Below are 27,341 nucleotides of genomic sequence, written 5' to 3' on the forward strand. Positions count from 1 at the left end.
TAATATCGAAGGTCATAATATCTAAAACAAAAAGTCAAAAAAAAAAATGTCGAATGTTTTTTTTGGTTGTTATTTGTTCGAAATGGGAGGGTTCCCCCCAACCAACCCCCCTTTTTTTTACCCCCGGAACCCAAAAAAAGTATGTAAATTAAAAAATAAAACATTTCGACTTTTTTTTTTCGACATTATTGTTTAGACATTTTTGCAATTCAGTATTTTTTTTTCGACATTATGACTGCACACCGTGCTTGGCCATATTCAGCGACTTCAAGTCATATACTGGAGAATCTTCCAGGGTTTTTTGGTATCTACAGGCTTTTTTCCTGGTTTGGGGGTTTGGCTCCTTGGAATTCTCTGCCATTTGGTATTTTTACCAGTCAAGGTGGCCTCTGAGGGGGCTGGACCCTATTTACACAAAAGGAAGAACAAGGAAACCAAGGGGAAGGGGGATTCTGAAGCCAGGTATACTAGAAGGAAGAAGCCAACGGACCCCAGACACAGTTCTTCTGAAGGTGATGGTGATGAGTAAATGAGGGAGAGGCTTTTGTTGTCAGACAGTACGGTTGGACTACAGTGTTTGGGCACTCTCTGACATTCTCATTGTGGGGTAGTATGTACATGATGTGTTCTGCTGGTCAATGGATGTTCCTGTGTTGGGTTTACTTTTCAGGTGTCAGGGGATTGTTGTGGTTTGACATACTGGGGTGTACACATGGGCAATGTTCACATATGATGTGTACATGACACTGAGGGTCACTTGATTTCACCTGCATGTATTGAGAGCATGTTCCTACTGACACACACACTTACACAATGCTCCACCACACATACAACCACCCTTCCATGCCCACACGTGCACACAGATTGCCTTCTCTGGCATGCTGTGTCCCTGCAGCGCATGAACACTTACCATTTGAGAATCGTGTACATGCGTCACTGGGTTATTTTTGTTGCTTGTCCTTTTTATATGATGCTCAAGGTGTATCCCCAACACAATGGCTGCTCACTGTGCTGTGTGCTGAGCGGTGAGTTGCAGGAGACACACACAGCACACGGGTTTGGGATTTGTGGATTTGGATTGGCCAATGTGCATGCCAACAGACATTCTGTGTTTTGTTAATGGTACCGCTGGTGGCATACATTTGTGTATGACTTTGTATGTGCGGGAGGTTGTTGGTCAGTCATTTCATCTGATTACATGTCAGGTGTGATTGTCTCAGGCCTCTTTCCATTTATCACGTGTCACTTCATATCTAATTGGTCATGTGTTGTGCTTTTGGTTTGCTCTTTTGCTGTTGCATGCCATGTCATGGTGTGACTGACAAGGGTGATGTGGGTTGGGAGGGTTTGGGTTTGGATTGTCATGGCCTGTTTTGCAGGGTGGTGGTGTGATATGCACCTTGCATGTGTTCCTTTTGGTCACACAGGTCACACAGGATTGGTTATGTTTAAGTAGCTGGGGATGCACACAAATGTAGCACTACTGTGTCAACATTCTCAGGGTGGTAAGGTTGTGACAGTTGACTGTCTCTTTGTCATCATCGATTGTCACCCGGTATGTGCCAGGCCTGTGTGCACTCCGCAGGGGTGGGAGTTTAGGTGAAAAATGTGGCCACAAGCTGGGTCCGGACTGCCTGCCACATGCCCTTTCCCCTCCCATGTGCAGCGCCTGTGCCTGTGGTTAGGGATGTGGGGGCACCACCATGTCCACCGGTACGCCCTGCCATGTTGCAACATTGTGCAGGACACATGCTGCCACAATGACCCTACACACTACTGGGGGTGCATATAGTAGCTGCCCGCCAGAGCGGTCAAGGGAGCGGAAGCGTGACTTGAGGACTCCGAATGTGCGCTCCACTATGCCCCTGGTTGCAATATGGGCAGCGTTGTATCTTACCTGGGGTGGTGTGGTGGTGTTCCGTATTGGCGTCATCATGTGGTTGCTCAGAGGGTAGGCACTATCCCCTGGGGAGGTGAGGATGGCTGTCATTAGTTGGGTTTGTGTATTTGTCTGTGTCTGACATGCATGCATGTGCACAGACATTTGTACTCACCAATGAGCCATGTGTCGACATGCTTCCCAGCTTCTAGGTCCCCGCTCAGGGTGGACATTCTGTATATGAAACTGTCATGGGTAGACCCAGGATAGTTTGCATAGACAGAGGTGATGATTCCATGAGAATCGCATACAACCTGTATGTTGATGGAATGCCAGTGCTTGTGGTTGCAGTCGATGTGCTCAGTGGCCCTAGGTGGACGTAGGGCCACATGGGTGCAATCTATGGCACCGAGCACTTTGGGGAAGTGTGCCACCCTATAAAAGTCCTGGACCACGGCCTGCCTTTCTGCGGGTGTTCTGGGCATGTATATGTGCCTGTGGACTGAGGGGCGCGCAGTCATGATTGCTAACACCTGGTGTAGGCAGCGTGTCTGCGTGGGCTGAGACACCCCCAACTATGGCAGTTGTCCGCTGAAATGACCCAGTGGCCAAAAAATGCAGGACATTAAGCACCTTTTCCAAGGGGCTCAGTGCTTGGGAGCACAAGGTGGGTGATGTGAGGTCATCCTCCCACTCAGTGACCAGGTCTAGGATGATACGAGGTGGAAATATATACCTGCCATAGACCTCATCATCACCCATCCCAAAAAGGCTGGTCCTGGGCAAAAAAATGCGGGGCCTGGCTTCTCCTCCTGCGGTGTTCCACGATCAGTGCTGCGAGAAATGGGACATTCATTGTAGCTGTATATGCGTGTTTGTTGTTTTCGTGCACTTTTATATTGCGTGGGGACGCCTCCGCCTGCCTTTGTGTGGCGGACGTGTTTACGCCTGTGCATGTCTTTTGGCATGCGCAGGTTTCCCGTATTCGATTCCATGAATACGTCTCACTCGCGCGCGTGTGGGCATTCCGTGTATTTCCCAGCAGTACTTCCCCAGTTACGCCCTCATTAAGTAAGAGAAATTACTGATCACATGCAAGTGCTTCTTTCTCATTGTCCCATTGTTAAAAGTTCAACAAATAGCTTCGGCTGGCTTCTGCTTATACGCGAGTAAAGATAGGGTTGGATACCATTGCCGGCAGTGCTCAAGCAAGGAATCAGAATGCCAGGTTTAACTCACCGGCTTCTGTGATCTTTGTTCTGTGGGTTGTGCAACTTCCATGACTTTGGCCAAAACTTCTACTGCTTCTGGCTTCACAGGGACACACGACTAAGGATCCCCTCTCATTAATGAGACCCACAGCTTTCGTACAGCTCCTTGCATCAGTCTCTGAAACACTTCTGGCACAGCAACCTTCCCAATCAGGCTCACATGGGGAAAGGCAGACTTCTCAAACGCCCTCTGCTGTGCAGCTTCTGCAACTCAGCATTTCAGGGAATAGGACCCGACAGAACAAGCAGGTGAAATCTGCTGCATCAATGTTCTGGCATCTCTTTAGTTCTCCCATTTCTGCCTGGATTGTCAACACTGTGTCTTCTACTTTCTGCCTCTGCTACTACAGCACACACGCCAATCACAGGTCCAGCTCCTCCTAATTGCCTGCACCTGCGTGGGCCTGTTATGCCTCCCTGGTTCCTTCAGGTGTGGGCTGTTAGGTTTAATTGCCAGACTATTGCTACAGCATGCCTCTTCATTCCTCTTCCTCGTCCCGGTATTTATGGGATTATAGGACTTGTAGTCCACAACAACAAAATCCACTCTTTTAAGCAGCTTCTTGATTTCAAGGGGAGTTTTATTTCCCTCAAAAACATTACAAGATTAACCTTTTTTTAAAATGACTGATATAGTTCACAAAGGAACTTTTCACTTAAAAGCAGAAGGAACATTTATACAAAAGACATTAATCAGTTTTACAGTGCATAGAAAAGTACTTTTCCTTCATCTCAAAATCATTTGCATCAAAAATATCATTCACATGAAGAGTAAAAAACATTAAAATATTAAAAGAAGAACTCATTACAGAAAAATAAAAGAGGTATCTCAATTCATACAACAATTCTCATTAAAAGAGACCAAAACCTCTTGCAGAAAGCGAATAGCAGTTAAGGACCATTTGCAGGATTTATCTAACAAAATAAGCCATATGCGTTCTGCCTCAATAGCCTTAAAATCTTTCAATAGGTACGCAAAATGGGCCTGCCATGTGTTAAAAAGTGAGGGGCACTCCAAAACCAAATGGGAAATAGTCTCTACGACCCCCTCTTGATCACAGAATCTACATTTCCTCAAACTGCGATCTATACCTCGTCCCACTCCTAAAATATCATTAGTCGGATACAGATTCATACGAAGGCATAGGTATTGCGTGCAGAAAAACACAGCTAGACACTTGCACTAAAAATGAGGCATAACACCATATGGTCTAACATCCTCAACTAATCCAGAAAGAAGCTGATTCCCTCTTGTAAGTTCAATTGTATTTATTCAGTCTATTTTCCAGATTCTCTGTTTGACCTTATCTGTTTTTAAGAATTCATTTTATACGTCATGAGTGCTCAGTATGGCAAGGCACTGTGCGTGTGAACTCACAAAAGGGGATGAGAATTTATTACGCATAGCGTATTTTAACACCTACCAAATCGAAGAGGGTTCAGCCGATAAAATATAATTTCTTTGAGGAAGATTCTTCCATATAGCTATTGCTTTAAGAGATATCAACCTCAGCCCATATCTTATAGCCGGGGCAGGTACACTTTGTGGTAGTTTCAAAATTCTCCTCCAGAAAATACCCATTAATTTTACCCATTGGCCAGTTAAGCGAAACATAATAGTCTCAGCCCTTTTCGGGACAATTTTTACAATAATAGTGCTTAAGTGGAACAACGAAAAGTGGCCACATTTTTTGTTTACGTGCCCTGCCCTGAGCCGCTAAAGACGTCATCCTTTGCTTCTTTAGGGCCAACAGGTATGTCATATTGTCCTTATGGAACAATGGAAAGCCTAGATATGTAAACTGATCAACCTTCTCATGGATGCTGTGTCTTGACACCTATTTAAAGTTGCCTTTCAGCTTTCTGGCACTCTGTTTGAAAGCAGGTATTTTAGTTTCTCCAGCATTGGATTTTTCATGGATTCACATGCTTAGAATATTCCCCGTTGTCAGGCTGGGAACCCTCGGTATATTTATTAAACGTTTTCCATTGGAAAAAACTCGACACTTCTGTGTCCTATCTACGTCCTTTTGGGCCACTTACACATGACCCCATAGGACGTACGGTAAATAGCCCCACCCAGCGGCTCCCTTCAGATTTCAACCGTCTCCAAAGTAGCGGGAGCACCTCGTGTTTCTACTCTTTACAAGGTTGAATTTTCTTTCTGAATGTCTGGGAAGGCGTTGTTCCGCCCGTGTGCCACGTGTGGACTGAAGAAAGTCTACGAAGGAGATGGGCATATGGATTGCCTTTATTGTCTTTACCCGCATCATTCTGCGGACAGCTGTGAAATTTGTAAGGGATTCTCACAGAAGACGCTAAGAGACCGTAATAGGCGTCTAGTGGCATGGCTGTATGAAGGGGCCTACCCTTCATCGGAGGTAGGGTCTGCACACAGTCTGGCATCGAGGCCTAAGTCCCCAGTAGTTCATTGCCGCTCTGTATCTGCAGAGCCTCCGGCGAAGAAGCCACATCCTACGGAAAAGCGTCCCTCGTTGGGAAAACATCCGGCGAAAGACTCCTCTTCGTCATCAAAGCATGGTCATGTGGACCAGGACCGCCAACAAGGGAAATCATCCTCTTTGTCAAAAAAAGACAGGAAAGATCATTTAAAGACCTCCTCCTCAGGGGACCATCACAGGTCTTCCTCGAGTAGAGACTCGACGAAGCATAGGTCTAGCTCCAAAAAGGCGGGATCGCCTAAAGAGCCTGCGTCACAGCTACCACCTCTGTCAATGGGAGTCCCGTCGTCGACGGGTTCACTACCACCTGCACAGGCAATACCTGCAGTGGCATCGTCGACCCCAGCGGCGACGATTGAAGTGGCTCCAAAACTTACATTGTCGACGGTGGATCCTCCAGAGGTGTCACGACCCTCGCCCAAAACCCCCTCTGGCAAACCCATTGGCCAGGTGGAATCGGGCCTCTAGAGCCTGCCATCCTCTTCAAAAGCCCTCATGGGGCCAGTCCTGGCGCCTATGGCACCCAGCTCATACACCATGAAAAACAATGTGCTTGGGAACTACTTTATTGTATTGTCAGCCAACATGGAGGCATCCACATAGCTTGGTTCCTAAGAACCAAGCTATGCAGTCTAGTGTTTTGGGTGTGGTAGCCTAGGGACTACTTTACCTGGACTATTTTGTTGGGGCTATTTAAACCACACCCGAGCAAGACAACACGCTTCACGTTACTTTGCAGCTTGCAATGTGATGCTCATCGTGCCCAGCTAATCCCTCGAACCTCGGAGAAGCAGAACTGCAGGTGGACAAAAGGAACATCATTAGCAGCAGCATCTTACCTGCAGTCTTCATCTTTAAACACTCGCCGCTACTGAGAACAGCTTCCTCGAATCTGCACTCATCCCGGACAGAACGACCTGAAAGAGGAAGGTAGAGGCAACATTAAAGAAAGGAGTAGAGACAAATTACGAACTGCTCAAAAGGCTTACCTGGCTGGTCGCCTCTCGGCTGGCACCACTCCGGACATTCCACTCGCGCTGAAGAACACCGCGACCTACAAGGAAGGAAAACACAGGTTAGCAAAGGCAAGACTTTGCAGCGCTGCGCATAGCGCTTACTCACCGCATCATAGCGCTCTTAATGCGCCATCATTTACCAGCGGGGCTCAACCAAGCCAGTTCGCCGCGCTGAAGATCTGCATACCTAAGGGAGAAAAAAAGAGACATTTTAAACAAAGAAAGGCATGCATGATAGTAACAAAACTAAAGAACGGCAATAAGACCTACCTGAACAATATCAAACGGGCCGGCGTCAGTGAAGTAATTGGACCGCACTCGGCCATGAAAGACAACGCACCCCTGCAAAGAGGCCAGGACAGAGAGCATGCCTAATTCTACCACAAGGCAGAAACTTTCCCGCAGACAACATCAGGGCAAAGCTGAGAAGCATAACAGCGAGTAACCCGGCTGGGTGGCGTCCCTGTGGATACTAAGTGAGCGTAACAAGATGTTTGGCAACCGGCAGTGTACAATACAGTTTTGCCAGATACCCTATTGCAGCAGGAATCGGCTTTCTCAGTATCGTCGATGGAGGAAGACTGTGAACATATTGCTTGTCCAGCTGATCTGGGCTTGCAGGGTGTTTGTTTGTCGGCGGTCTTGGGAATGCAACATGCTCCTGTTACATCGTCTTTGCTAAATCCGCAGCCAGTGTTATCCTTACAAGTGTTGATCATGCTGCAGTCTCTCTTAAGCCAATTAGACGCAAGGTTACACCCCCGTATGTACACCTCCAGGGATACCTGTGATACCTGCCGACAACGCGCCAGGTCCCGCTCCACGGTCAACGTTAACGACTGGTCTGCCGGCCTCCTGTCCGGTTAGCGAGGAACCTCCCCACTCTCACCTGGAGGAAGGGGAATTGCAAGATTCGGAGTCAGATCAAGGGCCTAGAGACTCCTTCTTGGCATTTCATCGTCCCCTTCGAGGGATCCTACATGGGAATCGGAGGCAGAAGTGGAAGCTCCTAGAAGCCCGGCACAGCCGTCACCGCCAGATGACATCGGGTACTTTCACGCTATGATGGGGAAAGCCTGTATTGAATTTGGTCTGACCCCAGAAGAAGAAAAGAAGGAATGCTTCTTATTTGACCATATGGGGAAGAGGAGGAAGTCAGTCTTTTCGGTTCCCATTCTGGACCGCGTCTGGCAGGAATGCTTGCGAACCATGCGCCATCCATTTTCAGAACCTGCAATCAAGTGCAGGTTGGAAAAGAAATTCAAAGCCCCGGATTCTACTCCTAAATGTTTGACCGCACAGCCCTCCCCGGAATCGGTAGTGTCGGCAGCAGCTGCCAGAAAAGCCAGATCGCAACACAACTGTACAACACCTCCGGACAGTGAGGCTAGAAGGAAGGATGCCTTTGATAAGAAGGTCTTGTCAGTGGGAGCGATTACAGTCAAGGCAGCTAACTCGTTAGCTATCATGGCAAGATACGACTGTGAAATGTGGCATTGCTTGGCCCCCATCCTGGAACACCTGCCTCAGGAGCACAGGAAAACTGCCATGTTAATGGTGCCTGAGGGGGAATAAGCATCAAACCACTCTATCAACATCGCCGTAGACTTGGCGGAGTCGGGATTCAAACAAATAAATAATGGAGTGGTGTTAAGAAGACAAGCCTGGCTAAAATGTACGAACTTTAGGCCAGAGGTCCAATATAAGGTGCTCGATAAGCCATGTGAAGGTGAGCAGCTATTCGGGGAGAAAGTGGACGAAGCCCTTAAAGGCATGAAGGAAGATTCCGACACGGCAAGGTCGCTGGGAGAATTTTGCTCTTTTCACCCCTTCCACGGAGTGTCTGGAAATTCCTGGTTCATGGCATCCAGGGATCGGAGTTTCAGCAGGTCATCATACTCCTCTCAAGGTTACAGGCGAGCTGTCCAAGCGACACGAAGAAGTAGAGATTTCCAAGTTTCTAGGAGAAGAGGAGGACAGTCTTCATACACCAAAAGCAAGCAATCAAAGCCCCAGCAATGACAATCTTCAGGACATCCTGGGAGGCAGAGTGTCCCGTCGCGTCGACGAGTGGGAAAGAATAACATCAGACCGTTTGGTGTTGCACACGGTAAAACTAGGCCACTCCTTGCAGTTCAAGAACATAACATCTCACATTCCACCTGTGTACTCGGCGCAACCCCATCTTCACATATTACAGCAGGAGGTTGTGCTTATGCTGCAAAAAGGGGCTATAGAATTTGTTCCGGTAGCCGAGAGAGGTCTAGGAATTTACTCCCGCTACTTCGTGGTCAAAAAACCCAACGGCAAGTGGCGACCCATTCTGGACCTTCGAGCTCTCAACAAGATTCTGCAACGCCTGAAGTTCAAAATGCTTACGCTTCAGGAGGTCATCCGGTCTATACAGCCGGGGGATTTTCTGGCGTCGTTAGACCTACAAGACGCATATTTCCACATACCCATGCGTCGATGACACAGAACATTTCTAAGGTTCGTGGTCGGTCAGAGTCATTACCAATTCAAAGTGCTTCCATTCGGCCTAAAATCGTCTCCCAGGATGTTCACGAAATGCTTGGCTCCAGTGGCAGCATGGCTACGAGGAAAAGGTCATCACATCTAACCTTACCTGGACTATTGGCTGGTAAGGGGCTCGCCGCCGGCAGTGGCGCAAGCAAGCCTAGAGGCCACCATGCAACTGCTGCAGCGGTTAGGCTTTGCAATCAACTTCGAAAAATCCTTTTTAGCTCCCTCAAGGAGCTTGGTATTTTTGGGTGCGGAATTCCAAACTCATTCAGGCCTAGTGAAGCCGTCATTAGAGAGAGTTCAAAAATTCAAACAAAAAGCGAAGGAGTGGAAAACTGGCACCAGGGTGTCAGTCAGAAACTACATGTCGCTTCTAGGAGCCATGGCGTTGTGTATTCCGTTAGTGAACAACTGTTGTCTCTTCATGAGACCGATACAGGAATTTCTAGCAGACTGATGGTCTCAAAGTCGCGGATTGTGGTCTGACAAGTTGAGCATCAGCAGCGAGCTTCTACAAGCACTTCAGTGGTGGCAACTCTCAGACAATCTGACGAGAGGGATGCCCTTGCAGGAAACGGATTTTCAGTTAACCGTGGTAACGGATGCATCTCAGACAGGATGGGGAGCCCATCTGGGATCCCTACAGGTTCAAGGCCAATGGTCCCCAGGAGAGTCAACCCTTCACATCAATGTGCTGGAGTTAAGAGCGGTACGTTGGGCGCTGAAATCATTTCTACCGCGCATACGGGGATCAGTGGTGAGAATATTAATGGACAATACAACAACAATGTTCTATCTCAGGAAGCAAGGAGGCACTCGTCCCAGAACGCTCTCGACCAAAGCTCAGGAAATTTGGCATTGGGCCCTCGAACAGGAGATAAACATAGTGGTTTACCATCTGCAAGGGTTGAACAATGTGCAAGAAGACTCCCTCAGCAGAGAGATGAATCAACTGCACGAGTGGGAATTGAACGATCAACAACTGTCGAGCATCTTCAAGAAATGGGGTCATCCTCTTCTGGATCTTTTCGCAACCTGAGAGAACAAGAAGTGCAGATATTTTGCCAGCAGATGGCCACAGCCTGGCTCGCTGGGGGAGGCATTTTCCTTCCCGTGGACTGCCAGGTTCGCCTATGCGTTCCCTCCTTTTCCGCTCATTCGATGGAACCTCCAGTGAGTTCACAAATATCCATGTCGTGTGATTCTAATTGCTCCTCACTTGGTGAGACAGTTGTGGTTTTTGGACCTGCTCCAGCTGTGGGTGACAGAGCCAGTGAGGTTCCAGAAGACTCCAGACCTATCTCAAGACAAGGGAGCTATTTGGCATCACGACCCGGGCTCCCTCAGCCTGACGGCTTGGCTCCTGACTTCTCCGAGTTTGGGGCCCTTAACATTTCTTCAGATTGCTGGCGAATTTTAGAGGCAACGCGGGCTCCGTCCACCAATACTTCATATGCGTGTAAGTGGAAAAGATTCTGTGTGTGGTGTAGGGATCAACTGGGGATGGACCCTCTAAACATTGTGTCAGAACAAGTTCTGCCATATTTGCTATACTTCTCTTGGTTCTCTTGGCAGCCATTTCAAGGTTTACTCGTAAAAGGCATTCAACTCCGTTGTTCAGCGATCAACTGGTCAAGCATTTCCTGAGAGGGTTATTTCGGACCTTTTCTGCAGTCAAAAAGTTCCCTCCTAATTGGAGTCTCAATCTGGTGCTGTCAGGACTAATGAAGGCTCCTTTTGAACCTATGTCGTCGTCATCCCTGAAATTTCTGTTGTGGAAAATGGCTTTTTTGGTGGCTATTACTTCAGCAAGAAGACTGTCGGAGCTGCAAGCACTGGTGATTGAACCCCCAAACTTGCGATTCTTCAAGGACAAGGTGGTATTGGCAATCAACCCTCATTTTATACCAAATGTTCCGACTACATTCCACAAACATTCTTCGATCGTGCTGCCAACATTCTTCGCGGCAGCCTCTTCTTTCGCAGAAAAAGCTCTCCATACGTTGGACGTCAAAAGAGCATTGACATTTTATCTGAGTCGTACTCAAGATTTTAGGCGTACAAGAAAACTGTTTGTGGTTTATGGGCCTTCTGTAAAAGAAAAACCAATCTCCAAACAAGGACTAGCCCGCTGGGTGTCGTCAACTATTGTCTTCTGCCACTCTAAAGCAGGGAAGCCTCTGGAAAGACGTCCAAAGGCTCACTCAACAAGATCCACCTTGTCATCGGCGGCATTGTGGTCCAGAATCCCGTTGGTGGACATCTGTCAGGCGGCATCCTGGTTGGTGCCGCATACCTTTACTCAGCATTACTGCCTAGAGTAACAGCATGCAGGGATGTGCAGATGGGACGGGCAGTCCTGCGACATCTATTTCAGTAAGGTAAGCCCCAACAAAGGGGAGTATCCTCCCGTCAATGTAATATGGTTGGGGGTTTTTGTCTTGCTATCTGCATTTGCTGTTCTTGTAGTATTGGTTTGCATTGCACACCTCCAGATTGGGAGTACTGCTATATAATCTATTCTAAGCATGTGAATCCATGAAAGATCCAATGCTGGTTAAGGGAGTAGTTTCTTACCTGTAACTCCATTTCTCCAGCATTGGTATCTTTCATGGATTCACATGCGCCCGCCAGTCTCCCCTGAATGCAAACTTGATATGCCCCTACTACTTTGGGGGTTAAAATCTGAAGCGAGCCGCGGGGCGGGGCTATTTATACCGTATGTCCTATGGGGTCATGCGTAAGCGGCCCAAAAGAACATAGATAGGACACAGAAGTGTCGAGTTTTTTCCAATGGAAAACGTTTAATAAATATACCGAGGGTTCCCAGCCTCACGACGGGGAATATTCTAAGCATGTGGATCCATGAAAGATACCAACGCTGGAGAAATGGAGTTACAGGTAAGAAACTACTCCCTTTTTCAACATTAATACGCAAATTATTAGACCTGGTTTAACTCTCCAGGTCGGCCAATTGGCACTGCAGTCCAGTCGGTGTGTGGTCCATAAGGACCATACCATCCACATAAAGCAAATAATTTAAATCTGTACAATCAACCTTCGGGGGAAAACAGAAGTGGGGCCAACAGGCATCCCTGTTTCAAACCTCTTTCAGGTGTAATAGAGGCTAATAACCGCCATTTCTGTCTGATCTAGCACATAAGGAGGTAGAGAAGTGTAAACCAACAATGATAGCTAACAAGGATGGCAGACATCCCCATTTATCCAACTTTGCCCACAGTTTGTTTCTAGGGACTGTATCAAACGTCATAGTCATATTGATAAAGGCAATGTAAAACGGTTTTGCACGCCCTATTGCATCTTTCTTCAATAACTCAAGAATAAAACCATTCACCTCTGTTCTTGTGTTTCTACAAAACCCTGTTTGAAATACGTCCATCCTTCCTCTCTTTTTAGCCCAGCTCCTTAATTCCTTAAGAACCAGCCCGGTAAATATCTTTGATGGACTATCCAACAAGGATATTGGTCTGTAATTGCTGGGTACTAAACGGGAACCTTTCTTGTGGCTTGGAACAATAGAAGACAACCATGAAGCTGGGAATGTTTTCCCTTTAATAACTGATTTGAAGATCTCATGTAGAGCTTCTACCCAAATCCATGGATTACTCTTTAAAACAACAATTGTGGACCCGTCTGGTCCAGGGGCCATGGAATTTTTACTCTTTTGGATCAAATCGTAAAAAAAAAAGGTCCCCTTTATCCCACTCAAATACCCAGGGGTTAGTCCCACATTCAATCACCACAGGGGATCATCATTTTCAGCCATGCAGATCGATTGAAAGTGTACTCTCCAAAACTCATCTGTGGTGGGGCTCGTCTGAAAGCAGGTTTGAAGCTTATCATTAGATTTAATCATGTAACAGTACTCGTATGATTTTTTTACTCGATCAGACTTTCATCATTGCACCGGCATCCTTAAGGACTAGATAATGTCTGTAATGGCGAAGCCAGGTTTTATATGCAGATTTTGCTAGGCTTTTTTAAACTATATAGTCTAAAGCCAGAGATTGAACTATTCTATGTAATTCTATTTTCTTTAGGATTATCTCCTGACCAAATGTATGGCTTGTGTAACTCCTTGGAATTTTCCCTTATGCGTTTTTGCATACATTTCATCTCACACCACTTGATAGCTTTTACAGTTAATCCTTTCACTAAAGAAAGACATATAGGGACTATATGACAACATTGAATGAAAGATGCCCAACCTATAGGATTTTCAATGCACCCTGTTACCACCTGAACTTATCTGCAAGGCAGTGCGGCACCTAACTCGAGGATTAAGGTTGTTTTTTAAAGACCATATTATGCTTAATGGAAAATGGTCACTGGCTACTGTTTCCTCAATAGTCATGCTTTCTAACTGCTGGTAAATATCCTCTGAAACATAACAATAATCTAAAATATTTTTGGGGTACCCTCTGACCAATGTGTAATGAGGCTGCTCATCCCCCTTTATATTTCCATTCAAGATATTCAAACCCAAGTCCTCCATAACGGTCACCGATATGAACCTCCTTTTTTGCAAAAGCTTGTCGGCCGCAGTCATTTCTTTATCCTTTGGCCAATCAAAACATCTACTGTTTAAATCACCACACACCATCACCGAATGCTTTCACATACAATGCCAACTAAACAGAATATCTTTAATTGAATCAAAAAACGTGTTTTGCAGGATCGTATGAGGGTTACAATAGATATTTAATAGGAGGGTGTCCACCTTATCCAGGAACTGCACATGATTCGAAGTGAGATTTATCGCCTGAACATAGGGGTGATGCTGAGCAAAGACCACTGCCTTGTTCCAAACCACATTAGAAACACCTGCCAATAAACCAGCAGACGGACATCCAATTTCCCCCCATCAGTGCTGGCAACAGGAGAACAGAGAACCGGTCGACCGTTAGGGGAGCCCTTAACCAAGACTCTTTTAGGGAGAATAAGTCTGCATTTAATAATTTAACGCTATCCTCTTGAAATAGATGCGGAAAACCCCTGCAGTCCCATGAGAGTATAGGCACATCTCTTAAAGCATCCCGTCCAATACCACCTTCAGCCTTTACCGCTAGGCCTTGCATTCAATGTTGCGGACAGCCAGTTCCAATCAGAAGCCTCTCTGTTTTTCCCCATGTCCTTACCGACATTTATAACTTGTCTTGTCGTAGGGTCATTCCTAAAACACTGAATCATTAAATTTGAAATTGACAGTCGGGACAGCAGAATAGGGAGCTGGGAGGGGGGGAGGGACCTCCTCAATGGACTGACAGATTCTGTTGGGGTCATTTTATACAGATCGTAACCCCAAGATCTAATTAAATCAGATGTTGATAAAACCTGATTGCCTACAAAGCTGGAGTGCAATATGACCTTGCCCAAATTACACTCATTCCAAAATTCAATACAGCTAATGTCCTTCAAAGACAGTTCAGATTGAGACAGTACTTTCCGCATAATACATAACACCGTAGATCTGTTTAATACTACCCGGTCATGGTCAAGCGGTAGGTTTTGTAACACAACTTTAAATTCACTATTAAGAGATCACCCTCCCTTCAGTATCCTTGTTTTTCAACCCCTCTGTCTGTGATTTTCCTTGGGAGACTTCCCTCCTCCGCTCCTCTAGAGTCATAAATGGAGCAGCCGTAGGATTCAACTTGAAACCTTCCTAAGAGGGCTTTATCCACCACTGCATTAGCCCTAATGAGGAGAATCCTGATGAACCCCCAACCACATTTGACATAGCTTCACTCACAAACCTTACACACGGAACACAAGTAACCACATCCCTTACCTCAGTCACCTCTTGCTCCCCTAGGACCGCCTGCCCATTTTCACCCCCCAATATAGAGGAAGTACATTTTTAGCTTGTCCCGCACCTGATGAATTTAGGTGCCGTGAATCATTTGTCACTTCATAGATTCAGACGTTATTTAGAACTTGTTCCAGCACAGCACCCCCTAACCCCCCTTGGCCTGGGCCAGTATCTTGATTTTTCTAGAGATACATCTACATCTAGGTGGTGAGGAGATCAAGGTGCCGACATGTGTTTCGACCTCACAAGGGTCTTTATCATGGCAATAATTATGATTGCATCGATCTCTGAGACCGACCGAACCTGAGTACAGAGGCAAACCGGTCCACACAGATTGCTAACCAGCAAATAATATCTCAGAAGTGCAACACATGGCAACAGTCAAACCAATCAAGCCCATTAGAACATTATTATTGCCTTGATCAAGACCCTTGGGTGGTCGAAACAGGTGTTGACACCTTAATCAACAATAAAGACTGAAATGAGACCCAATCTCAAACAGAAGTGATTTTTTATGTTGTGAATTTCCCAAAAAATCCCAAAAAATCAAACCACTAATGTTCACAAAGAAACTTCATAGGAAGCGATGGTGATTCTGGATTCCCACCACAACCTAATCTCTATTAACTGGGACAAATGAGCACTGTCCCATGGGAATCTCCATACTGGTAGCAAAACGTCTAACACAAACCAATCTTGTTTAGCATAGCATACCACCGTTCTGTGTGCTCAAACCCCCCACCCCCCTTTTATAACTTGATTGGAAGTGCATGGACCTGATACCAATTAACTATCCTCACACGAATAAAAGGCAGAACCTAGAGACACACCCTGAGCAAGGCTGAGCACAAGTATGAGCAGAACTTCAGGGGCGAAGGCAAACCTACTGGAGTGGAGCGACGACCAAGGGACGAGAGCAGCGGATCAAAAACTCTACTGGAGGTCGTTGCCTCTGACAGGCTGTGAAAGACATGCGAAGAAGGCCAGATCCCACATCAGAAGGGTGCATTGTGTTTCAAGGATGCCAGTGAACCTCCCAGGTGAACGGCAGAGTTGGGGACGCGAGGCCAAGCCTGTGGTACTAACCTTTACTTTTGAATTGGAAATCGGAAAACCAAGAAAAGAAACGCACACAGATGGTAATGGCCAAGCGACCTGAAAGACCGGTGTGTGTTAGAGGAAGTATGAATTGGCAGCTTTAGATCGCAAGTGAAGGCTGCATGAGTGTGGATGAGATGAGAAGAGAGGCAGGCATGTAATGAACTTTGAAGTAAAGACAGCTGTGAAATCAGCGATACTGAGTAAGAGAGAGGTCCGGTGAAAGAAAGTAGCCCACTCGAAAGTCTCCATGAAAGGTGCATTGTTTGTTATGATAAAGCGAATGAACTGAAAAACTGAAAACCGAAGTAAGAAAAATTAACTCGTAGAGAAGGGGAGAGTGAAAGTTGAAACTGCAACTTTTAGTCGAAGTGGTCCTGCGGAGGTCAGTAATGAAAGCCATGCACATTCGAAACTCTTCGACCTCCGAAAGTGGTCTGAGCCCGACTGAGGGAGACCTGAAGTGTAATAAGCTTGGGGAAGGGAGCCCCTTGTAAGTTTTTGTTGAACTTTGTTCGGAAGAGATCTGAGACCGACAGAGGGGAACCTATGTGAACTTCGTTGTGAAAGGTCTGAGCCCGACAGAGGGGAACCAGTGTGAGGACTGAGCCGTACAGAGGGGGACCCACATGAACTACGTTATGAAAAGGACTGAGCCCGACAGAGGGGGACCTGCATGTGAACCTTTGGTTGAACATTCTTTGAAAATCTGAAAGAGTGACTTTAAAGTGGAAGACCAGGCGGACCTCGATCCATGTTTTGGAACTGTTTATTGTGTTCAAAACCCGAGCCAGACTAGTCATGCCATAGAAATGGTCATTGTGATGTGAAACATGCAACATCTTTTGTTGCTGTTTTAGCCGTTAGCAGGAAGTATCGCTATGCACTTCTGTTGAAGTACAGTATTTTGATGGCTCCCGCGAAATACCGCTCAAAGAGAACCAACTGTCCAAAATGTACAGGTGTGTCCATCAGAATACCCAGCCCTCTATGGGCTTTCAATGATTGTCACATACATCTACGTCTGTACAGCTGCGCGGTTCGATTAAACCCATGAGACTAGACTCCAGACACAGATTTAATGGCCCATGATGTAAATTTAATACCAATCTGCTTTTAGATTTTATAATATGACTGTGAATGAGTTTGTTCAAAGGTTGTAAATACCTCCAGAACTGTGTCTGAGAACTACTGCAATGATTCTTAGTGGTGCAAAACACATAACTTCAGTTTTACTCTGCATGAGCCTCCTCAGATTTTCCATAAATTGTAAAACACAGAAGACTTTACGCGTGGATTGCCTTGTAAATAAGTTCCTGGTTAAACCAACAGCATCCGTGCATATCTGTATGAAATCGTTGGGTCCAACAGTTTGTAATATATGCCTGATCAGTGTTTCTATGACTTCTGTTCTAACAGCTAGCCGTGTCCCAAGGATTGTAACTGATACAAGCTTACATATTGGAATTCCTCATAATACTCGATGGCTGCAAATGTTTTATATGCCCGTTGATATGTCCACACCCTTCCTAAGTATTCAGGAGCATCAGGGTGTGGGGTTGAGGGTTGTGACATATTAGAACAATCACATCTGAATATAACGAACCTGGCCCTTTTTGAAGATTTTAAATAACGGACACCGCTGGGCTCTGGATCTGCACAATTTTAAGGAATGTTCAGGGTCTTCACGGTCCCTCTGAACTGGGTATTGTAAGGGTGCAAAAGTAAGGCTCTGACACAGTGGTGGCATATTTATGGGTACAAACCTTTATTAATGAAGAAAGGGCTGGAAACGTGCTTCTCTATCCCTCAAGTGAAGAGGTATTTACCTACCTCAAAGAAAACTAGTGAAATTGAGGGATGTCCAATCCAAAACTAAAAGGTCTGTCACTGTTGTGTCTTAAAAGTCTACCTTTGTACCTAACACTAACAACTTAATTAAACTGTGCAAGGATGATGATGATCTCTTCCCAAAGTAAAGTGTTCATGGTAGTACTAACCAACAGAAACGTTCCCAGGCTCTTAGGTATTCAAAACTGATGAAAGAAACAATGTTCACAAATATCACAATCGAAGGCTAGGGTTGTGCTCCTTTCCCATAGACTTCTTCTTGTTCTACTTTCCTTCCCTTTGGGCTGCTGAGTCCGGTATCCTCTTAGGTAAATGTCACTGGGTAATTCACAAGGATATGCATTTCAGAGTCACAGTTCTTTATCCCACCAACTTGGCACACTTTCGTACCAGCCATAGGATTCCTTCCAATTAGTCCTTTTCAGTACTAGGGTTCCTGACCCACTTTAACTCTTCAATTCCAGGGTTCTTGATCCTTTTATTCTCAACCCCTCATGTGAGCAGGGTCCCAAACTCATTCTAAACGACTTGGTTTACTCTCCAAGCAACTGTCCTCTCATGAACTGTATCTCTTTTTCTCACAGGGTCTCAGAGCCTCTTTTTCTTCGTTACTTCAGGGTTTTGTGTCTCATATGGGTGCAGATCCCAGACTCACATGTAGCGTTTATCCGCTTGATTTACTCCCCTGCCAAGCATACAACTCTTCCTTGTTTACTTCTTTTACAATCAGGATCCCAGACCCTCTTATTCTCAGCTTCTCATATGGGTGCAGGTTCCAGATTCGCAATTCATTATTGTATCTGCTTGGTTAACTCTCCTGCCAAATATACAATTCCTCTTTCTCTATCTTGGTTATTCTCGAGATTCCAGACCCTCTTATACTTTGAGTTTCATATGGGTGCAGTCCCAGACTCGCAATCTCTGGTCAGGGTCCCAGACCCTCTCATTCCAGCTTCTGCTTTTACCCCCTTGCTTCCCTGAACCTCTAGCACCTCTCAGGTAACCCTTGTAGCCATTTGTCTCTTCTGTGAAGGTACCAGTTTTTTCCAAGCAGCTGCGCCCCTTCTCGAGGCTTCAGTAGTGTTCTGGTAACCAGCGGGGTCTGCAGCGGTGCTGCAGATGTCTGACTCATCCTGACTGTGCATCCTCTCTCTCAGGTGCTTAGTCATGCCCTGGGGCACCCAGAGGTTTGACTCGGCTGCAGCCTGAGTAGTCCTTCATCCTGGACCATGTTCGGGTTCAACTTCTACTCCGTTCACGGCTTTATTTTCGGCTCTCATCTGCTCACCAGTTGCACAGCTCCCGTAGTTCCTCCTCGGAGAACAGGTCTCCCTTAGCATCTCAGCTGAGCTGTCTTCAAACTCCTGTGCTGGATTGTTGCATTGCTTTGGGCCAATCATATACCGTGAGAAGCTAGACAGCTCACTCTGGTTCTCTAGAGTGATCCTCGTACTCCAGGTCATCTTCTTCACAGTACTTGTTATAGAACCATATGTAACAAACTTTGTATTGTCTGGTATTTTAGTCTTGTCCAGTATATTAGATTTTTTTAACATTTGCTTACACTATCCACTTTCTGGATACCTAACAATATTGTACATACTGTTTTTTAACCATAGGAAGACCTGCTATTTCGGGCCATAGAAGAAGGCTGCCATCCCTACACAGCCGAAACGTCCTGCGTCATTCCTGTCTTATAATTACAACACTGAGACCAATGACACACATCATCCTTACCACCTTCAGTGTGGACGTCGCCTCCTAGCAGCTCCTATTTTTAGGTGTCGTGAAGCAAAAAACTGACTTGTACAAAGCACTGTCTGCACTAGTGTTGCCTCTCAGCAGACCAAATGTTTAGGTTCTATGAAGTAATAGATTGCCTTGTACAAAGTATTGGTTATATATATCTGGAGACAAATATGAATGAATATTTTGTTACACTAAAAACAAAGATAAAATAAGAGAGTAAAGGGTAACATTGTGAAGTTAACAAACTACACCTTTATTCCTGCCAATGTGTTCTTTCTCAAAATATAGGCAGAATGCCAACAGTCTATCTCTTGATCTCTGTTCGCCTACAAGTACAAAAAGTTGTTTTTGAATGATTTTCTCTTTTTGTCCAAACACTTGAGCTCTCGCTTTATACAATTGAGCAAGCTAATGACTGTTTTTTTTTTTCTTGCATTCTCTATTCATTTGTAAGATTACTAAACAATGGAAGTACTAGAATCTCACTGTTATATGTGACCTAAAGTAATAAAGGTCCACAAACTGGTTTTCCAGTCTTTCCAGAACTTGGATTTGTACACTTTCCTCCCAGGATACATAATCTGTAAAATGCAAAGCACTGTACATGGAGAGGTATGAGAATTGTGTCTACAGCAAATAACTGTAGCCTAAATATTTGAGGTCAGGACCCTCTTGTATATTAGATTGACTGACTTGACAGCAGAACACATTGGGCCTCATTACGAGTCCGGCGGTAACCGAGGTGGTAAAACCGCCTGGTTACCGCCGGACTCGTATTACCATTCCGCCTCCGTGATTCCCGGAATTACCGGGGCATTACAACCCCGGTTTTCCGGGAATCACAGAGGCGGAATGGTGTTAATCCCCATTCCCATTGAGTCCTATGGGACTCAATGGGAATGGGGATCATGGAAACACCGGCAGCATCTCGTAATGCTGCTGGTGTTTCCTCGTCCGCCTGCAGGCGGGCGGTGGTAAACCCGCCAGGTCAGACCTGGCGGGAACATCACCTCCCGCCTGCAGGAGTCGGGATCAGGCGGTCCGGAAACAACGGTGGCGGTGGGTTTACCGCCACCGTTATTTCCGGACCGCCTGATTTGTAATGAGGCCCATTGACTCTATCTAGCGAGCGGAAGGAGGATTTGGCATAGGATAAGGAGTTGGGTGTATTAAAGCAGGGGTATACCGCTTTCTCTGAGAATGGTCGTCCCAATTCCATAAGGGGCTGGCTGTTTAAAAGACGCACCTGTTTTGTAATGGGCAATTTCATTTTCAACTGTGAGCTATTTACTAGTCACAACCGTTTTCTCTTGTTAGACCATGTTACATCTGATGATTGTGCTGCCCCTTCAGCGGGTATTGGTGGAGTAGCAATTGTACTAGGTATCACAATAGCATCTTTTTTTTAAATTATTTTAATTTTTTATTTTATTGTTATGGTTGAATTTAAAACTTTTCAACAAATTCAAATACATGTAAATAAAAAAAAGAATTGTAGAACAATTTAAAACTGTAGAAATAAAACTGCAGAAATAAAAACTGCTTGGTTTCAGGGTCCTAGGCTCGAATGAAGAAATCAAGCAGCAGGGAGTCTGAAATCTTGGTATCCTAAGAAGAAAAACTGGTGTGTCCTCATACTGTCAACTCTATGCCACATTAAGGTATGTCATTAATTACATTTCGAATAGTCTGAGGTTCATAGGTCTAATTCAAGTTCCAGTGACAATAAGAATCTCATGGCTATAATGCTAACAGAGATGCGCTCACCATTGAATACCTTACACCATAACATATAACATGTTAGATTTTAATAGCAATGAAAAAGATGCTGTAAAAACTGTTTTCTCTTTGATAACAAGGTTGGGCATTATATGATGAGATGCATGAGCGTTTCAGGTCTTTGGGATTTTTACATTATCTCCACAATCTACCTGCTCGGGCAACATGCATCCTCTTACCCAGCAGGCCTCTTGTGGGCCATAGTTTAAGCTGAAGATATGGTTTCGGTTCATAAAGTCTCTTGATCTTAAAGTTTCCCTTTGTGAAATATTGATGGGATATGCATTGTTCATGAGTCAGAATGCAGTCGTAGAGCCATAACTTCTTCTTTGCACAATCCGGATTAGTTGTTAAGAGTGCAACAGAAATGTCAGCTGCTGACATTATTTTCACAATTTGTCTTTTCCAAATCACTATGGACTTGTCCATGGTGGAATTTAAGTAGGTGGCTAGAGTGAATAACAGGGAATCTGGATCAGAGGCCAGTGTGCATTTCCTGTATAAGCTGCACATTTTACAAATGCATGCTATACCGAGTCAAGCAAACCAAGTTCATTTCTTAAAATGCTCATAGGTTGACTAGCTGGCAGAGGGATCACTTGCTTCCAGAATCAACCCCTCAGCCTAGTCCAAAAGGCTGTGTTCTTCCAAGCCCTCGTCTCGGTGCCACAAGTAATGATTGGCACTAATTTTTGTTTGTAAAATGTGATGAGCGGTTCCATTGAGAATTTGCCATATTTTGTATGTATGACTCGTGCCTGAGCAACAGCTGTTTGAACTCTTCTCCTCAACTCCAAAAGGAATGGCAGATCTGAAGGATGATAATTAGTATTAAGACCTAGATAACGATATTCACTAACTACTTCCAAGCGTGAACCATGGAGGTGCCAGATGTAAAAGCATCTCTTGATTTGATATGTTGTTGCACAGGTCGTGACCTTGGTTTTCTCCAAGTTGATTATGAATTGATTTTTGACAGCATATAATTCAAGTGTTGTTAAAAGGTTCTTTAGACCCTTTGGAGTTTTGGAGAAGAGAACAAGGTCATCTGCATAAAGGAGTCCAGGCACTGGGCGCAGACCGAATTTCGGTGAATCTGACATAATCTTTGTTAGGTGGAGGCCAATATCTGTAATAAAGAAGTTGAACAGGGCTGACGCCAAAATGTAGCCCTTTTTAGGGTCTCTATATGTGGAGACAGATTTAGAGAATCTTCCATCCATGGACAAACGAATTTGGACCGACCTGTTTGAATGTAACTGTGAGACCAGAGCTTGTATATGAGATGGGCATGCTGCCTCTGCCAGCTTCCCCAATAACAATTCTCTCGATACTGAGTCGAAAGCTGTTTTAAAATCAACCAACGCCATGTATACAGGTTGTTTGGTTTGCTGTTCATGCATTTTGATTGCAGAAATAGCCAACAAGCTGACAGCTGTACCCAGTCCTGGAACAAAGCCTATTTGTAAATTGCACGCAAATGCACGGCTGTTATCCAAAGATTGAAATCTCTCAAGATCCACCATGCAAATATCTTCCCTGGTATGTCTAACAGCGCTATTGGCCGATAGTTTTCTGGACACTTGCGTTCACCCTTTTTAAAGATTGGAATTATTATTGACTTTTTCCAAGTCGGTGAGATCTGTTTTTGAATTAATACGTTAGAAAAGATATTGAAAAGGACAGCCGCCCAGGTTTCAGAATGAGTTTTTAACATTATATTTGTATGTCCATCTTGGTCTGGAGCTATAGATGTGCTTAATTTTGAAATCTGGTATATAATGTCAGTGACTGGGCATATGATTTTTGATAATATTGAACCCAAACTTCTTCTTGAACATCATTAATATCAAATGGAGTCTGGGTCTCATGGTTCGCACGATTTAAAATTCCCCAAATTAGGGCAGTGTTTTTCGAAACCAAAGCATCTAGCATTGATTCGGCATCTTTTTTGCATAGTCATCACTTTGTGGGATTTTAGCAAATTTTTATATTGCATCTTAAGTAATTGCACCCTGGATGATTTACACTCTAAACGCAAGCCAGTTAGATTTCGTATGTCTTTTCGTAATTGAGTCTTTCTCGTGTTCAGCTCGGAGTCATAAGCATGTTTATGTTTGTAAATTGGTTTCTGATGAGTAAAGGGCTGCGATCTAAATAAATTAGAAGCGGCCACATATAAACATTCTGACTTAATTACTTCTGAATTCAAGTGCTGGTAATGACCCTGTAGACACCTCTCAAGGTGAGCCAGTGACTCTGAGGAACATCTAAACATATGCCTTCCACGAGAGTTCAAGTATTGGTTTGTAATAATTTGCTTGAATTTAGGGTCCATGTCCAAACAAGTGATAATAATTCATGGACACTGTGTGTTTGAGCAAAAACCTGAAAGTTCTTGATGATAGCAAACATGTACCACAGTGTAATTTATAATAGCTGCTTGGTACCCCCTTTTCCATGTGCTTCATGGAGGTATATATCCACAAACGGCTCCATTAAGCATGACAAACTGCCATTCATTCATAGGATTCAGCCATTGCTGTACTAGATGAGAAGTCTTGTGGGGCTTCATGGATAAACAATGAAGGTTTAATTCACCCGCCAATAAAACATGACTAACAGTTGAGCCATTGGTTATTAAGTCTAGTATATGCTCTATGACTCGGAAGAAAGTCTTTGGCGTAATGCCGGCATGATCCCAAAACAGGTTCTGTCATGATCTCTGCTTCCAAAAGATCAGGACTTGCCCGACTCCCTTGGAAGCAGACCCATAACCCCGGTTCCGAGTGCCAGCCAGTCCCAATTGGGACCTTTTGGACCCTGTCCTGGCGCCAGTGGCACCAGGCTCATAAAGATGCCCAGTCCCAGCGCTGGAAGCGCCGGGCTCATAATGCTTGGGTGGACTTACCTGTAGCAGACCATGCTGCTTACTTACCTGCCAGTTGAACCCCTGATCCTCTTCTGTTTGGGACTACTTTTCCTGTTGGGTGGGGCAGGAGCCACTCCCTAGGTTCAGAACACTGGAACTCTTCTGGAAAGCAGGAACTCTTTTCTTACCTAGGCGTGGCTGTGGAAGGAGACACCTAAGCACTACAGGAGGCTATTTAAACCACACCCGATGGATGAATCTTGCTTTGCGTTATTCTGCATTCTCTGCAGCAGAACGCTCATCGTGTCTTCTGCTTCTGATCCTGGGCCTAAGGGAACAAAGGCTTACCATCCTGGAATCCAGTCTTCAGCAGCACCTGTAAAGACAAAGAAAGAACAGGTTAGCACTACGGTCTTCAGTGGCAGCGCATCTCTTACCTGGTCCATCGGCTGTCACCAACGCCTCGCGCTGCATTCCGGCATCTGAAAGACAAAGGCTTACCTACTCTTCGCATGCTCCGGAGGTCTTCGCACTGCATTCCGGCATCTGAAAGACAAAAGCTTACCAGCTCTTCGCATGCTCCGGAGGCCTTCGGCGCTGCATCCCGCATCTGAAAGACAAAAGAAGGTGCGTTTAAAGACATTGGGCAACTTTATTACTCACGTGCCATTACTCCTTCCCACGCCGAATCCAGTGGGTATTCCAGCACCCTTCAGCTTCTCTAAAGCTCCGAACTTGTATCTGCAAGATAAAAGGGACAGTTAGTGCGCATCGTGAAGCCGGCTACAAGCGCTTACTTACGCGCTTCCAGGCGCTGCTATTCCTCAAGCGGGTTCGATCCTCAACTCTCATCAGCCCGCCATCCGCCATCGCCGGAACCCTGCAAAACAAGAGATATCATTACAAAATACTTTTAAGACATTTGAAGTGCCCAGAACTTACCGTTTGTGCAGTTAACGACGGACAGCAGTCCTCTGAGGTCAAGAGGCCTGCACCCTTATCCAGTGAAGAAACTGGTTACGGCACCCTGCCCCGAGGCAGATGGAGAGCTCGGCGTTCACTTACCTAAGGTGAGGGTGTTAACCTTTGGGGTTCTACAGGAGAAGAGAAAGGGAAGAGGAGAGAGGCGCCCAATAACCCCAGTTCATTAATCCCATATTTTCTATCTGCAGACATCTTACTCTTCGAGTCAGACATACAGTGCACAGAGGTCCAGCCCAAAGAGCCAACCGTGTGTTACACATCCCCTTTGAAGATACGGCATTCACCCAGTCAAGACCGGCGCCTCTGCGGGAATCAGGTGAGCGTTGCAGAACGCAAAGCCTATTGCAAAACTCCCACCCAGGCGCTATGGAAACCTCGGATACCGACCAGCTAGCCCAGTTACTTGAGGAACTAAGAGCAGAAGTGCATGCAGCCCGTCAGGAAACGAATGCTCTAAGAAGGGAACTGATTATTTCCAAGGAGCGAACAGACGATCTCGCTAGACAATTGCTACAGTCACAAGCCGGACAAACTCCGTTACCCGCATCAGGGGCAAATCTTCCTTCAACATCCTCTACGAACCCAGTGCAGATCAACCTACCTGGGAATGTACCTCTGGCTCCGCCCGAACGATTTTCTGGTGACCCAAAGAGGTTTGCAGTATTTATTAATCAGTGCCGGTTGCACTTCTTATGCCGGCCAGCAGCCTTTCCAACTGATCAAGCTAAGGTAGCTTTCGTGCTTTCGTACCTTAGTGGCAATGCGGCAGACTGGTCGATCCCTCTAGTTAATCAAGATGATCCGGTTCTCCATAATTTTCAAGCTTTTCAGCTCAGTATGGAAAAACTGTTTGCAAGACATTCACAGGGGCAGGCCTTGGACAATGAGCTCCTTTCATTGCGACAGGGTAATCAAGACCTTTTGGCTTATATTGCGTCTTTCAACAGACTGATAGTGGAAACTCGATGGCCTGAGGACAAAAGGATTACTCTGTTTTATAGAGGTCTACGTGGAGAGCTCAAAGATGTGTTAGCCCAAGTAGTGAATCCCCCGCAAGACTGTTCGGACTATATTGACTTAGTCGTTCAAATTGACCACAGACTGCAGAACAGGAAGGCCGATCGTTCCAAGTTTGATGCTCGAGTATTTTCCAAACCACCAACTCCTACCAAAGGAGTAGACTCCGGGGAACCCATGCAAATAGGGGGCCTGAAAGGACCACTAACACAAAAGGAGCGGGAAAGGAGAAAACAGCTGCAATTATGCCTCTATTGCGGAAAATCGGGGCACTTTCTTCGAGACTGTCCGGTGAAACCAGCCAAGAAGGCAGTAGGAGCTGAAGTTACCAGGGTCACAAACTCTGAGCAGGGAAACGACCTCGCCCGACAAGAATAGAGGTCCTCTTGCCAAGCGTTAAAACCAGTTCCGTGACCTCGCATTTCGTGATACCTATGGTCCTCATTAGCCCTGAACATCCGGATCGATTACATGCGATTGAAGCTTACGTCAACAGCGGTGCCATCGGCAATTATGTGGATCATGAAATGGTTTTGAGGATGAATCTGACTCTTTGTCCAAAGGCTGTAAAGGGCGTCATTACTACGGTGGATGGTACGGAGATAGCCTCCGGACCAGTAACGCATACCACCCAAGAAGTGACGCTAGTAAGTCAAGATGGACACCATGAGAAGATCGTGTTCGATGTGATCAAGGCCCCTCAGTTCCAGATTATTCTAGGAATTCCTTGGTTAGAGAAGCACAATCCTCAGATCGATTGGCGAGCAAGAACGGTTCAGTTTCCAGAATGTGTCTCTACTTGTCACCCTCGACCTGGTGTTGCACTGGCAGCAATTTCCTCGGAGGCTCCCCAGTTACCTCCTGAATACCTAGAATTCCAAGATGTTTTCCGGAAGGATCAGGCTAACTCTCTACCTCCTCATAGGTCTTATGACTGCCAGATAGACCTGATACCTGGATCTACTCCTCCTTGTAGTAGAATTTATGCCCTCACCGAGCCTGAGAAT

Source organism: Ambystoma mexicanum, chromosome 10, assembly GCF_040938575.1.
Source record: "Ambystoma mexicanum isolate Mex_15411 chromosome 10, UKY_AmexF1_1, whole genome shotgun sequence".
NCBI classification, from domain to species: Eukaryota; Metazoa; Chordata; class Amphibia; order Caudata; family Ambystomatidae; genus Ambystoma; species Ambystoma mexicanum.